Genomic DNA, 17063 nt, shown 5'->3' on the forward strand with positions numbered 1-17063 from the left:
CGAATCCAAGATGGCGACGGGGGCCTGCAGGAAGCTGGCTTCCTCAGTGCCTGCAAAGCGCAGGCATGAGGAAGCCTTCTGCAGTGCCTGTCAGATCGCTGATCTGTCACAGTGATCTGTGATGTGACAGATCAGCGATCTGTCACAGGACAGTGATGTCCCACCTGGGACTATTTAATAAAGTAAAAAAAAAAATAAAAAAAAGTGTAAAAATAATTAAAAAAAAATCGCCAAATATATTAGAAAAAAAAATAAATATTCCCAATAAATCCATTTTTTGGAAATAATAAAAAAAAACAAACAATAAAAATACACATATCAGGTATCGCCGCGTCCGTAACGACCCGCCCTATAAAACTGTCCCATTAGTTAACCCCTTTAGCGAACCCCTTAAAAAATAAAAATAAAAAACGAAGCAAAAAATAATGATTTATTATCATACCGCCAAACAAAAAGTGTAATAACGCGCGATCAAAAAGACGCATATAAATATCCATGGTACCGCTGAAAACGTCATCTTATCCCGCAAAAAACGAGCCGCCATACAGCATCATCAGCGAAAAAATAAAAAAGTTATAGCTCACTGAATAAAGCGATGCAAAAATAATTATTTTTTATATAAAATAGTTTTCATTGCATAAAACCGACAAAAACATAAAAAACGACTTAAATGAGGTATCGCTGTAACCGTACTGACCCGAAGAATAAAACCGCTTTATCAATTTTACCGCACGCGGAACGGTGTAAACGCACCCCCCCAAAAGAAATTCATGAAACGCTGGTTTTTGTTCATTCTGCGTCCCAAAAATCGGAATAAAAAGCGATCAAAAAATTCCACGTGCCCGAAAATGGTACCAATAAAAACGTCAACTCGTCCCGCAAAAAATAAGACCTCACATGACTCGGTGGGTCAAAATACGGAAAAATTATAGCTCTCAATATGTGGTGATGCAAAAACTATTTTTACAATAAAAAGCGTCTTTTAGCGTGTGACAGCTGCCAAACATAAAAACCGCCATAAATAGTAAATCAAACCCCCCGTTATCACCCCCTTAGTTAGGGAAAAATAATAAAATAAAAAAAATGTATTTATTTCCATTTTTCCATTAGGGTTAGGGTTAGGGTAGGGTTAGGGTTAGGGTTAGGGCTAGGGGCGTGTTGGGGTTCGGGTTGGAGTTAGAATTGGGGGTTTCCACTGTTTGGGCACATCAGGGGCTCTCCAAATGCAACATGGTGTCTGATCTCAATTCCAGCCAATTCTGAGTTGAAAAAGTCAAATGGTGCTCCTTCCCTTCCAAGCTCTGCTATGCGCCCAAACAGTGTTTTACCCCCACATGTAGGGTATCAGCCTACTCAGGACAAATTGCAAAACAATTTTTGGGGTCCAATTTCTCCTGTTACCCTTAGGAAAATAAAAAATTGGGGGCAAAAATATCATTTTTGTGGAAAAAAATGATTTTTTTATTTTCACGTCCGAGTGTTATAAACTTCTGTGAAGCACTTGGGGGTTCAAAGTGCTCACCACACATCTAGATAAGTTCCTTAGGGGGTCTAGTTTCCAAAATGGTGTCATTTGTGGGGGGTTTCCACTGTTTTGGTACATCAGGAGTTTTCCAAACGCGACATGGTGTCCGATCTCAATTCCAGCCAAAAACGTCAAATGGCGCTGCTTCCCTTCCGAGCTCTGCCATGCGCCCAAATAGTGGTTTACCCCCACATGTGGGGTATCAGCGTACTCAGGACAAATTGCACAATAACTTTTAGGTTCCTGTTACCCTTGGAAAAATAAGAATTGAGGGTGAAAAGATCATTTTTGTGGAAAAAATATGATTTTTTAATTGTATGGCTTTATGTTATAAACTTCTGTGAAGCCCATGGGGGTTCAAAGTTCTCACCACACATCTAGATAAGTTCCTTAGGGGGTCTAGTTTCCAAAATGGTGTCATTTGTGGGGGGTTTCCACAGTTTTAGTACATCAGGGGTTTTCCAAACGCGACATGGTGTCCGATGTCAATTCCAGCCAAAAATGTCAAATGGCGCTGCTTCCCTTCCGAGCTCTGCCATGCGCCCAAATAGTGGTTTACCCCCACATGTGGGGTATCAGCGTACTCAGGACAAATTGCACAATAACTTTTAGGGTCCTGTTACCCTTGGGAAAATAAAAATTGGCGTGAAAAGATCATTTTTGTGGAAAAAATATGATTTTTTTAATTGTACCGCTGTACGTTATAAACTTCTGTAAAGCCCTTGTGGGTTCAAAGTTCTCACCACATATCTAGATAAGTTCCTTGGGGGGTCTAGTTTCCAAAATGGGGTCACTTGTAGGGGGTTTCCACTGTTTAGGTACATCAGGGACTCTCCAAACGTGACATGGCGTCCAATCAGAATTCCAGCCAATTTTGCATTGAAAAAGTCAAACGGCGCTCCTTCCATTCTGAGCTCTGCCATGCGCCGAAACAGTCGTTCCCCCCCACATATCAGGTATCTGCGTACTCAGGACAAATTGCACAATAACTTTTGCAGTTCAATTTCTCCTGTTACCCTTGGTAAAATAAAAAAAATTGAACCTAAAGTATTTTTATGAAAAAAAGTTAGATGTTCATTTTTTTTTAAATATTCAAAAAAATTCCTGTGACGCACCTAAAGGGTTAATAAACTTCTTGAATGTGGTTTTGAGCACCTTAAGGGGTGCAGTTTTTAGAATGGTGTCACTTTTGGGTATTTTCTATCATATAGACCCCTCAAAGTGGCATCAAATGTGATGTGGTCCTAAAAATAAAATGGTGTTGTAAAAATGAGAAATCGCTGGTCAACTTTTAACCCTTATAACTTCCTAACAAAAAAAAATTTTGGTTCCAAAATTGTGCTGATGTAAACATGTGGGAAATGTTAGTTATCAAGTTTTTCGTGTGCCGTATCTCTGTGATTTAAGGGCAAAAAAATTCAAAGTTGGAAAATTGCGAAATTTTCAACATTTTCTCCAAATTTCCGTTTTTCTCACAAATAAACGCAAGTTATTTGAATGAAATTTTACCACTAACATGAAGTACAATATGTCACGAGAAAACAATGTCAGAATCACCGGGATCTATGGAAGCGTTCCAGAGTTATGACCTCATAAAGGTACAGTGGTCAGAATTGTAAAAATTGGCCCGGTCATGAACGTGCAAACCACCCTTGGGGGTGAAGGGGTTAATACCAATTCTAATTGAACCCCATTTTTTGTGCGATTCATGGATCAAAACACCTGTTGTGAATTTTTCCATTAAGTTCCTTGTTAGAACACAGCAAGTTGTGCAAAAAGTACTGAAACATTGAACAGTTGGACAAGTGCATTCAAAAGTTTAGAGAAGGTCACATTAAATTCACCTGCATTTTAGGATCATCCTGAAATTTCACCCAAAAGCCAAATACAGTGGGGGGAATAAGTATTTGATCCCTTGCTGATTTTGTAATTTTGCCCACTAACAAAGACATGAACAGTCTATAATTTTAAGGGTAGGTTAATTTTAACATTGAGAGATAGAGTATCAAAAATAAAATCCAGAAAATCACATTTTATAAATTATATAAATCTATTTGCTTTTTGCAGTGAGAAACAAGTATCTGGCAAACAAGACTTAATACTTAGTGGCAAAACCCTTGATGGCAAGCACAGCAGTCAGACGTTTTTTGTAGTTGATGATGAGGTTTGCGCACATGTCAGGAGGAATTTTGGTCCACTCCTCTTTGCAGATCATCTCTAAATCATTAACATTTTGAGGCTGTCGCTTGGCAACTCAGAGCCTCAACTCTCTCCCATAAGTTTTCTATGGGATTAAGGTCTGGAGACTGGCTAGGCCTCTCCATGACCTTAATGTGCTTCTTTTTGTAGCATGAGGCAGAAGTTGCTCAGGTTGTGCAGCTCATCCACAATGGCACATCAATGTGAGCTGTGTTAAGAAGGGTAGCTTTATCTGTCAGCACAGTGTCCAGAGGATGAAGCAGATGCCAGAAAACAGGCCAGTACACAAGATGTGGAGGGAGCCGTAGGAGGGCAACAACTTAGCAGCAGGACTAATATTGCATCCTTTGTGCAAGGAGGAACAGGAGGAGCAGTGCCAGAGCCCTGCAAAATGACTTCCATCAGGCCACCAACATCCAAGTGTCTGCTCAAACTGTCAGAAACAGACTCCATGAGGATGGTATGAGGTCCCGCCCGATAATGCTTACAGCCCAACACTGTGCAAGGTGATTGGCTTTTACCAGAGAAAACTAAGATTGGCAGATTTGACATTGGCACCCTGTGCTCTTCACAGATGAGAGCAGGTTCTATCAGAGCACATGTGACAGACGTGACAGATTCTGGAGAAAGTTCTACTGCCTGCAACATCCTCCAGCATGACCGGTTTGGCAGTGGGTCAGTAATTGTGTGGGGATGCATTTCTTTGGAGGGCTGCACAGCCCACCATGTGCTAGCCAGTTACCTTGACTGCCATTAGGTACCGGGATAGGTACCGGGATAAGATCCTCAAACCCATTGTGAGACCATATGCAGGTGCACTGGGCCCTGGGCTCCTTATGATGCATGACAATAATAGGCCTCATGTGGCTGAAGTGTCTCAGCAGTTCCTGCATGATGAAGACATTGATGCTATGGACTGGACTGACTGTTCCCCAAACCTGAATCCAATCGAGCACATCTGTGACTTCATGTCTTGTTCCATCTAGCGCCACGTTGCACCACAGACTGTCTAGTAGTTGACTAATGCTTTAATCCAGGTCTGGGAGAAGATTCCTGAGAACATCCGCCGCCTCATCAGGACCATGCACATGCATTGTAGGGAGGTCATACTGGCACATGGCGGTCATACACACTACGGAGAATGATTTCCTTGTCTTGAGGCATTTCCACTGACGTAGGATCAACCTGTAATTTGATTATCCACTTTGATTTTGAGTATCATTCCAAATCCAGACCTCCATGGGATATTAATTTTGATTTACATTTGATCATTTTTATGTTTTATTTATCTCAACACATTACACTATGTAATGAATAAAGATTTGCAACTGGAGTATTTCATTCAGTGATATCTAGAATGTGGTATTTTAGTGTTCCCATTATTTTTTTGAGCAGTGTATATACTCCTAAATCAAAGACCAGTGAAGCATCTACACTGGATCAGCAGGGGAGGTGACCAGCAAATGCAGGTCTATAATATAACCAGAGAGGTGTACTTCTGTCAGAGACCTCTGGCATCTGCACAGTGTTGCGCAGGAGTCAGCGCATGCCGCACTACGGAGTTATACATTGCTAGACAAAGCCAACAGCTAGACAAAAATTTACTCGGGGTGGACATTTTAACAAACTAAGCTGTTGCTCATCCTCCCCAGCTCTAGAAATAACTTGCCACCGCTGCTCCAGTCCTTGTTGATCAGTTGCAGTGGTGATGTCGTGTCTACAGTACTCCTAACAGCTGCAGCCAATTACTGGGTTCAATGGCTCTGCCAAAGTGGTCAACACTATTGATTAGCTGCAGTACGAGTGCTGTAGAGGTGATGAGCACAAGTGCTCGTTACTCGAGTTTGCCTAGGGTGCTCGAGTGGCATGTTCGAGTTCCACTGGCTGAATGTTTTGCGGCTGTGAAACAGCCACAAAACATATGGGGATTGCCCTTGTTTGTCAGGCAATCCCTGAATGTTCTGTGCTTGTCCAACAGCCGTAAAACATAAGGACACGGGGACTTGAATATCTTACTCCAGCACCCGCGATACTCGGTGCATACCTGAGCACCCTGGGCAAACTCGAGTAACCAGCGCTTGCACTCATCACTACTCATATGTTTACACAATAATGTTGTAGCAACAAGCGGCTTTATTGTGTGAGCAAAGCTCCAATTACAGACTAGGTGATTAGAGTTTAGGGAGAGCCAGTGACGTGGAGCACACTAGTAATACTAGAACCAGACTTCCAAGTTAGTTTTCTCAAGCATGTATAATGCAAGCCATCACTTCTACTAATTACTATATGGTTTTGGGATGTAACTTTCAGGGTTATTTTATGACATTTAACCAATGAGCGTTGTAGATGCGGCACGTAGAGCCTGGCCAATGAATGCATGAAGACGTTTTCTATTTCATGTAAGTAAAGCTAGCCACTGTATAATAAAACATTACACAACTTTTTAGGTTTCAACTATTCACTATTTTAATATCTGTTTCCCGTCAGTGAATAGAATCTTTCTCGGTTACATCTAAAGGCCGGGATCACTCTACCATGTGTGATGTGAGAAACCTGCATGAGTCTCTGGCATCAACACCCGGCGCTGCGGTCGGCACTCAGGACCGGAGCTGGAGCTGCATAGAAATACATGCAGCCGCAGCTCTGGTCCTGAGTGTCGGCGGCAGTGCCGGGTGTTAATGTGAGACTCGTGCGAGTTTCTTGCATCACACACAGTAGAGTGATCCCGGCCAAAGGCAGAAACTCTACACAAACCTCTAAAAAGGTGGCCAATCCATACACCTAAGGACCACAACTCATTCATCTTCCTCATACACTTGTCCAAGCATGTGTCATCTCAATGGTGGGGGGAGGGTAATTGCCAAAGTCAGACATATTGGGCATTGGCCTATCTACCTTTAAAGCCAAGAAATGGGCACTCTGCTGTCAGTAGATAAAACACCCTTTCACACTAGATGGCCGGCCTTCCCTGATCAAAGTGTCAGGCTCAATCTCCTGTGAACAGGCAAATTAACAGTTGAGAATTTGCAGCCAATCAAATCCAAGAAAAAATAATAGATTTGGCACATCCATTAAAAAAAAAAAATTCATCTTCCTTTATCATTTCATTCAAAGAGGACACCACCCCATGTCAAGTTATATGACGAGTTTAGGATACACACTGCATTCTCTAGAGCCAGGATTTTTACCTGCAAGATATTAGACACGGCCTGTACCGGAGTGTGGGGCGCTAAGCCGAGATTCATATTCAGTCCAGTCGTGACAACCGTGAGCTAAAGGCATCAGCAGCACAAATGTCTCTTGTGTTCCACTGTGATGCCATGATGAATCAGTGTATGTAAAATATAGCATCTTTCAATGCAGTGCTGACGACTGAGCCGCTCACGCCATCAGCTCGGGCAGAGCCACTGAGCTCAGTTACTGGTTTCTGTGCTGCAGACAAGAAGACATCAGGAGCTATGGCAGAGATTCAGTGCTGGACTCGTGGAGGAGGAGTGAAACAGGGTGTTTCAAAACCAGAAAACCCCTTTAAGCACTTTATGGATGTGAATATACAGTAGTGTTCAAAATAATAACAGTATGTTCAAAAACATGACTTAATCACAAAATCTTTAAACTAGTTTTTATTTCCAGCATTGGGAACATTGCACACTGTTTTCTAATTCCAAACATGAAGAGAAATGTAGATAATTTGTGACCACTTTACAGAAAATATAAAAAATTAACATTGGGATGCTCTAAAAAATTGTCTGCATTTTTCTTTACAAACGCACAATATGTACTTTTCTTATGACGATTTAGCATTCCTGTGAATCACAAACCTAATATTTAGTGGTTACCCACAGTTTTTTTTTTTATAATTGCTTCAGAGTCACCCAGCTTCTGGCCTCCTTCACCTGTTATTCCAGCTCAGGATACTTGAACTACATCCCACAATTTTTTTGCATTTGTTGGCTATGCCTCAGAAACGGCATTTTTTATGTCACCCCACAAGTGTTCCATCGGATTAAGGTCCGAGGATTGGGCTGGCTACTCCATAAACTCAATTTTGTTGGAATGGAACCAAGATTTTGCTTGTTAACTGGTGTGTTTGGGTTTGAAACACCCATTTCAAAGGCATATCTTCAGAAGAAGAAGGCATCAAGTACTTTAATACATGTAAACTGGTCCATGATCCCTGGTGTGTGATAAATAGATCCGGCACCATAGTAAGAGAAACAAGCCCATATCATGATGCTTGCACCACCATGCTTCACTGTCTTCAGAGTGTACTGTGGCTTGTATGCAGTTTGGGGGTCGTCTGATGAACTGTCTGCGGCCCTTGGACATGTTTGTTGCTGCAGGGACTTCTTGCTAAGGCCTCTTGCTGGGGGGGGGGGGGGGGGGGAGAGAGAGAGAGCGCTCCGTTTTGAAATCTTTGAGGATGGTGACGGACAGAAACTTTTGGCGGATCCTCAAAAAAAACGGATACAACGGACAGCAATCCATCACAATCCTCCATTAATGAAAGTCAATGGGGAAAAAAACGGATCCTCATAAGAAAATTGAGGATCCGTTTTTTTTCAAAACCTGGCGGATTGTGACTGATTGTAAAAAACTGAAGTGTGAAAGAGGCCTAAGAGATTAGCGTCACACAGGCGTCTTTTAACTGCAACAGTATTCACAGGTAACTTTGAGACTGTCTTTGACCATCCTGGATCAGATCAGTGGCTGAGCCTTTGCCATTCTGGCTATTCTTCCATCCATGCAGAGTAGTCTTCCATTTTCTTCCACGTCTCTCTGGTTTGGCTTTCCATTTTAAAAGCATTGGAGATCATTTTAGCTGAACAGCCAATCATAGTCTCCACTTCTTTGTAGAAGTTTTACCCTCTCCAGCTTTTTAATCACGGTACGCCGTTCTTCTGAACAACTACCCATATTTCTCAGGCTTTCAAGGAGAAATGCATGTACGTGTCCTGGCTTCACCCTTACATAAGGGTGGCCACCCGATTCACACCTGTTTCGTTCCAGGATTGGCCTCACTAATTGAACTCCACACTACTATTATTTTGAACACACCCCCTTTAAATTAATTATTCTAATACACAGACTCTAAAACCTGCAGATCATGAATGCGGAGTCTGGTGGTTTTCTTAGAATCTACTGCACTGACTGGTAAATTTGACATGTGGTAATATCATTTATACCAAAACCAGTGATTAGTCTGGTCATATTGGACTGCTATTTACTTGAACACTACTGTAGATCTACAATCTTACATGTTTCTTAAAGCACCACTCCAGGGTTTCTTTTTTCTTTAAGCGCTGGAGTGGCACTTTAAATCTAAGCCCCGACACATACTCACCCTCCATAGTCTTCAGTTTTCTTTTATGTTGCTGCTCCGGTCCTCTTACTCCATCTCGTGAGCGCAGTTTCTAACTATTCAGAAGTCAGAAGCTACGTCACAAGAGCGTAATGCAAATCTAAGGCCAGAACGAGACACTCAGACTTGCACTGTAAAATGACCTCCGAGAAGCTCCATGAAACACTGGATCTGTGGGCAGGTCAGTTTTTGCCAGAAACCAACGGGAGCAGGGGCGAAAAAGGATGAAAACGCCATAAGGCGAGTATCACACACAGGGCAGAGGACTTACATTTAAAGCACCACTCCAGCGGTGCATTAAAAAAATGCTGCAGTGGTGCTTTAAATAAAGCTAGTCTGACGTTTTAACAGGGAATTGATTTTTAGATTTTTTTCTTCTGGTAGTAGGGTGAAACAGCAAATCTGCCATTGTTTAAGATGTGTAATAAGTAATCCATCCATTTTGTGTTACAGCTTGCTAACATTACAATAATACCAAGCTTTTCTTTATTCTTTTACCATAGTAGAATTTTTTGTAAGTGTAAAGAAAAAAAATTATCTATTCGCTATTGAACATGTTATACAAACAGTTTTATTGGTACATTACCAGCACCATTTTTTAAATTAAGACACTGTATGCAAATTCGCATACATTGTCTTCAACAAAATGGTGCCAGAAATTGCAGTATGTGCGCTCGCTGACTCCAGCACCATTTTATTGAGGTAATGTACTACAACGTCAACATAGTGCACCCTCGCCACCCATAGGAAAACTGCACATACAGTGAGCTCTGGTCATTTTATTGAAGACACTGTATATGCGAATTCGAAGTGTGTTAAAAAAAATGGCGCCAGATAGCGCGGTTTGTGCATGCACTCACTCCAGCACCATTTTATTGAAGTATTGTGCTACAAAATTAAAAGGAACCTGTCACCAAAAATAACACCAGTTCCCAGCAGTCATGCAGTTAATTTGCAGGTTAACAGCGTTAGGCCGGTTTCACATTTGCGCTTCAGGGTGCAGCGACGGCCTGCGCACGGCCGCCGCTAAGCCCTGCCGCGCCTCCGCCGGTAGCTCCGCCTCCGGGCGCATGACGCTGCATGCGTCCCCTATCTTTATCACTGAGGACGCAGGCAGTGCGCAGTATGCGTTTGGCGGCGCCTGCGTCCTTTTGACGGTGCTCCGAGCGCAACCAAATTGCAACAGGTTGCGTTTGGCGCTGGTCGGCGCACCGTCAAAAGGACACAGGCGCCGCAAAAACGCATACTGCGCACGGCCAGCGTCCTCAGTGATAAAGATAGGGGACGCATGCTACTGGCGGAGGTGCAGCAGGGGGCGGGGCTTAGCGGCGGCCGTGCGCAGGCCGTCGCTGCGCCCTGAAGCGCAAATGTGAAACCGGCCTTACTCGCCCCACCAGCATTTGGTTTCAGTCATAGAGGCGGGAGCACCACGGGTTCATTGCTCTGAGTATACAGAGTGGCCACTGTAACCTCAACCGCCGGCAGCAAGATAACAGGTGCGGTGGGTCTGAAATCTCAGAGCAATGACTGAACCCGTAGCGCCCATGACTGAAGCAGAATGCTGGCGGGGAGAATAAAGTTTATTTTCTCGCCGCTGCATTTAGTAGCGTGCAGGTGCCGGGCAGCATAATAATGCTGTTAATCTGCAGATTAACCGCCTAGCGTTATTTCTGGTGACTGGTTCCCTTTAACATAGCACAAAAAAGTACTAATAAAAATGCTCGCCACCCGAGCATAGAACAGGTTCAGTAGCTAGTCCCCAGTATATGCCCCCACCCAGCCTGGCCCCTCATCCTATTATATGCTTCCCATCCTGCCTGCGCTGTTTTGTTGAAAACACTGTGAATTTGTCTTCAATAAAATGGCACCAGAGATCACAGTATGCGCAGGCGCTGACCCCGATGCCACACTCCTCCTCGAACCTTGTCATCATGCCACACTCCTCCTCGAGCCTTGTCAACTCCCCCTCCCAGTCACCTCTAGGAACTGTACCCACACTGTATTTACACTGGATGTGTCCTGACTCCTGCCACACTGTGCAGGCGCCATTTATTGTGGCTTCGGACAGAAAGACTCATCCAGCGTTATGTTATAGATATTCGATTTTTTTTTTTTTGATCCATTTAAAAAGGATATGCCAGCTCCCCTCCCTGCTACATAGGGATGTGAGTGGAGCTGGAGATGTTTACTGATACCTGCCATCAATGTGGATGCGGACCGAGTAAAAAAATTGCAGTGTATTATGCCAGACAGCCTATTAAGCTGCATATGGCAGAATTGGGGGCTTCCATTGGGCCTCCAGAGTAACCTATCAGTATATTTTCCCTTTGTAAAAGCATTTATAGTCCCCGTGCCTGGACCACACAGAGGTTTGTGCCAAGCTGTTAATAGCTCTGTGGATGATCGGTTCATATACTCATTACAACTAGTCTGTCTTAGAGAGGTATTCTCAAGTTTGGAAAAATAGGAGGGAAGGGGGGAGTTTGAGGATAACTTCCCGATCGCCGTGGATCCAACCACTAAGACCACTGATCGATCCTCAGAATCGGAGAGCTGAACAGCTGTGTGAATGGAGCTGTGGCTGATCATGCGCACTGCCGCTCATTCATTGCTATGATCAGCTGGTCTTCAACACTCACATCAGTCAATAATATTATGCAACGAAAATGAGGATGAGTGACCTCATGGAGATCAACATCCAACACTGCGGAGACACCATCACATGTTTCTCAACGCAGTGATTCTAGTGCAATGCCCCCATCCCTTTTGGGAAATATGCAAAAACATGTAAATCAACAGCCGCGGAGACACCATCACGTTTCTCAACGCAAGCAATGACTAGCCAGGTCTTTCACCGGGAAGGAACAACCACGGGAAGGGCAGTCTCCAATGAAGGAAACCACCTATGCCAAAACATGGTATCCATCCACAGACAGCTGTTTCGGGGTATTGCCCCTCATCAGTGTGGAGTAGGAAACTGGCTAGTAGGAGCAATGATAAAAAAGACTGCGAAAATGAGGATGAGTGACCTGGCATAGGTGGTTTCCTTCATTGGAGACTGCCCTTCCCGTGGTTGTTCCTTCCCGGTGAAAGACCTGGCTAGTCATTGCTTGCGTTGAGAAACATGTGATGGTGTCTCCGCGGCTGTTGATTTACATGTTTTTGCATATTTCCCAAAAGGGATGGGGGCATTGCTCTAGAATCACTGCGTTGAGAAACGTGATGGTGTCTCCGCAGTGTTGGATGTTGATCTCCATGAGGTCACTCATCCTCATTTTTGCAGTCTTTTTACTAGGCATTGCTCCTACTAGCCAGTTTCCTACTCCACACTGATGAGGGGCAATACCCGAAACAGCTGTCTGTGGATGGATACCATGTTTTGGCATAGGTGGTTTCCTTCATTGGAGACTGCCCTTCCCGGTGAAAGACCTGGCTAGTCATTGCTTGCGTTGAGAAACATGTGATGGTGTCTTCGCGGCTGTTAATATTATGCAACGACATGTTATTTTTGCCAGAAGGAATGGGCCTCTTTACTAGATCCAACAGAGATTGAAGTTCTTATTAACAGGCGTTCTGAATGCATGTTAGGACTTGCTCACGTCAGATCTTGTTTATTCCTTGTGTGTACATGTCCAAATAGCAGAGCACAGTAAGGTGTTCTGGACTCCATCTGGACAGACCACCACAAAAAAAAAATAGACTAGACTGATCCACAGGCTCCAGTAAACAAATTAAATGTTTACTGCTTTAACCTAATCAGGATCAAGTGAAGTAAATTTACGGCGATAGGTCGTGAGAGTTAACCCTGCACTATTGTAAATTTACAGCTCAGAGCTAAAGTCGCTGCAGTATAGAGATTGGGAGAGGTCTTCGGCACTCAGACCAGGAATACCTGGGGAGAAAACAGAACTGGTTTATTACCCATCCTATCTAATTTCGCCGCCTACATTTGCCAACTCCCCCTTCCTAATCCTGCAGCCCCAGCTCCACACTCATGCCCATTTTCTGTAAGGAAGTAAACTGAACAGAAACTTTCCCCACCTCACCACTCACTTTAGGGCTCCATTCAGAGGCGTAGCTAGGGTTTCGGTTCAGGGGGGGCGAAACTTGAGTGGGCCACTAACTAGGTAACTTTGATTACAACTCGGTGACGCACCCTAATAGTGGATGTAGGAGATGACTGCGCTGTACTGAAAGTAATCCCTATATAAAGACCAACATGGATATTACCGCAATATGGTCAGTGGTAAATACCAGTCCTACAAAACATATGTGATTACTGCACAGGTATAGTTGGGGTCTTACCGCTGACATTCTTTCTGATGGAATCAGTCACTTTTCATGTCTTTTCCATCTGGCCCAGACCGACATGACAACTCCTCCAGCCAGGACTCTGCTACAGAGAATACAACAATGACACGTTTCACTTCTCATATTCCAGCCCCATCACCATGTATCCCCAACCTGCACAAACCCATCATCCTGCTGATACCCCAATGCTGAGCCACTGCCGCCGTATGTGTCCCTATTACAGCACCTGATACCCCAATGCTGAGCCGCTGCTGCCGTATGTGTCCCTATTACAGCACCTGATACCCCAATACTGAGCCGCTGCTGCCGTATGTGTCCCTATTACTGTACCTGATACCCCAATACTGAGCCTCTGCTGCCGTATGTGTCCTTATTACTGCACCTAATACCCCAATACTGAGCCGCTGCTGCCGTATGTCCCTTACTGCACCTCATACCCCAATGCTGAGCCGCTGCTGCCGTATATGTCCCTATTGCTGCACCTGATACCCCAATACTGAGCCGCTGCTGCCGTATGTGTCCCTAATTACTGCACCTGATACCCCAATACTGAGCCGCTGCTGCCGTATGTGTCCCTATTACTGCACCTGATACCCCAATACTGAGCCTCTGCTGCCGTATGTGTCCCTATTACTACACCCGATACCCCAATGCTGAGCCGCTGCTGCCGCCGCATGTCCCTATTGCTGCACCTGATACCCCAATACTGAGCGGCTGCTGCCGAATGTGTCCCTATTACTGCACCTGATACCCCAATGCTGAGCCGCTGCTGCCGTATATGTCCCTATTACTGTACTTGATACCCCAATACTGAGCCGCTGCTGCCATATGTGTTCCTATTACTGCACTTGATACCCCAATACTAAGCCTCTGCTGCCGTATGTGTCCCTATTACTGCAGCTGATACCCCAATACTGAGCCTCTGCTGCCATGTGTCCTTATTACAGTACCTGATACCCCAATACTGAGACTCTGCTGCCGTATGTGTCCTTATTACTGCACCTGATACCCCAATGCTGAGCCGCTGCAGCCGTATGTGTCCCCATTACTGCACCTGATACGGCAGCAGAGGCTCAGTATTGGGGTATCAGGTGCAGTAATAGGGACACATACCCCAATGCTGAGCCGCTGCTGCCGTATGTGTCCCTAATTACTGCACCTGATACCCCAATACTGAGCCGCTGCTGCCGTATCAGGTGCAGTAATTAGGGACACATACGGCAGCAGCGGCTCAGCATTGGGGTATCAGGTGCAGTAATAAGGACACATACGGCAGCAGAGGCTCAGTATTAGGGTATCAGGTGCAGTAATAGGGACACATACGGCAGCAGAGGCTCAGCATTGGGGTATGTGTCCCTATTACTGCACCTGATACCCCAATACTGAGCCTCTGCTGCCGTATGTGTCCTTATTACTGCACCTGATACCCCAATGCTGAGCCGCTGCAGCCGTATGTGTCCCCATTACTGCACCTGATACCCCAATGCTGAGCCTCTGCTGCCGTATGTGTCCCTATTACTGCACCTGATATCCCAATGCTGAGCCGCTGCAGCTGTATGTGTCTCCATTACTGCACCAGATACCCCAATGCTGAGCCGCTGCTGCCGTTATGTATCCCTATTACTGCACCTGATACCCCAATACTGAGCCTATGCTGCCGTATGTGTCCCCATTACTGCACCTGATACCCCAATACTGAGCCACTGCTGCCATATGTGTCCCTATTACTGCACCTGATACCCCCTATACACACACGGCTCTGCTCCACACCCCCTAAACACACACGGCTCTGCTCCGTACATGCTGTACACATGCGGCTCCGCTCCGTACACCTTGTACACACCTGTCTCCGCTCTGTACACCTTGTACACACGCGGCTCCGCACCATACACCTCAAATTCGTACACCCTGCACACACGGCTCCACTCCGTACACGCCGCATACACACGGCTCTGCTCTGTACACCCCGTACACACTTGGCTCCGCATACAAACAGCTCTGCTCACCCCATACACACACGGCTCCGCTCCTCTGTACACCTCATACACACACAGCTTTGCTACATCCACCCTGTAAACCAATCCTGACCCCATACAGAAACTTACTTCACCTCATCCAGCACCATGACAACCAGCAGAGCCGTGCTGAAGCCCCTGATCATGTGACCCCCTGACTCCGCCCATCCTGTGACCTCATCACAGGTCCTGTGCGCACAGAAAAGCTCATAACGACGTTGCTGGCTGTGAGGTGGGGGGCCCACTGCTGGCACCGGGGCCCCCCACTGCCTTCTCAGGGGCCCATAGCGGCTGGGCGACAGAATAGGGAGATCGATTCTCCCTGCTCTCCCGCAGAATGTAACTGTATGGGCGCGCTGCGCACTCCGATAGAGTTACAGTAGCGTAGCTCAGTGGGCCCCTCCGAGCTCGGGGCGACCGCCCCCTCTGCCCCCCCGGTAGCTACGCTACTGGCTCCATTTATACTCACCGCTTTTTATCACCATGCTTTTTAGGCACTTTTAGAAACATGATGAGTGTACTGCCATATTGCCCAGTTTACAAACTTTAGACACTAGCCATCACTGGGCACACAGGCATTTTCATTTTTTTTTCTTTAGTAACAATGAAACATTTTAACAATGGTTTTCTATCAGTAGCAGTCATACCGCCCTACTAGGGTCTGTTTTAGAACATCACTTTGTTTTCTATGTCCCCCAATGGAACAGATTGCTTTCTCACACTCTTCATTAGGGGACAACACCTACCCATTAAACAATGCTTTACTTGCCTTTGGTTATGTTTTGCTGTTCCTACCTTGCCTCCTTATCATAGGCTTAATACATTTTTACTATTGCAGAATCTGAATATCTCAGTATCTATCAGCAGGGTAATGAATGAGTAGGAAAAGCCAACTTTTTCTTCTAAGGCTGTGTGCCCACGTTGTGTTTATGCGTTTCCGCTGCAGCATAAACGCTTAAAAACGCTAATAAAATGTACCCCGATGCAATCCTATAGGATTCCACAGTTGCTATGCCCATGCTGCAGATTTTACCGCTAACGCAGCATGTTCGTTATTTCTGCGGAATCGCGGCGATTCCGTCGCCATAGGATTGCATTGAAACGCTCACTTTACGCATGTGGCTATACCCACCATGCACAAAATGAGCGCTTCATGTGCGGATGTTACCCAGGGTATGGAGGAGAGGAGACTTTCCTCCATGCCCTGGGTACCATATCCCTGTAAAAATAGAATTAAAATAAAAAATCGTGATATACTTACCCTCTTGTCGGCCCCCGGAGTCGTCCCGCCTGTCAGCCACACTGCCAGCATCTTCCGTTCCCAGGGATGCATTGCGCGAATGACCTCTGATAACATAGCGGTGATGCTAAGTCATCAGAGGTCATTCGCGCAATGCATCCCTGGGAACGGAAGTTGCCAGCAGCGCCGGAGAGGCGGGAGAATTCCGGGGGCCGCCAGAAGGTGAGTATATCCCTATTTTTTTAATACTATTTTTACAGGGATATGGTACCCAGGGCATGGAGGAGAGTCTCCTCCCCTCCATACCCTGGGTACCATCCGCACATGAAGCGCTCACTTTACACATGGTGGGCATAGCCATATGCGTAAAGTGAACGTTTCAATGCAATCTTATGGCGACGGAAGCGCCGC

The sequence above is a fragment of the Dendrobates tinctorius genome, unplaced genomic scaffold (assembly GCF_039654945.1).
Source record: "Dendrobates tinctorius isolate UK_male_01 unplaced genomic scaffold, ASM3965494v1 ptg000022l, whole genome shotgun sequence".
NCBI lineage: Eukaryota > Metazoa > Chordata > Amphibia > Anura > Dendrobatidae > Dendrobates > Dendrobates tinctorius.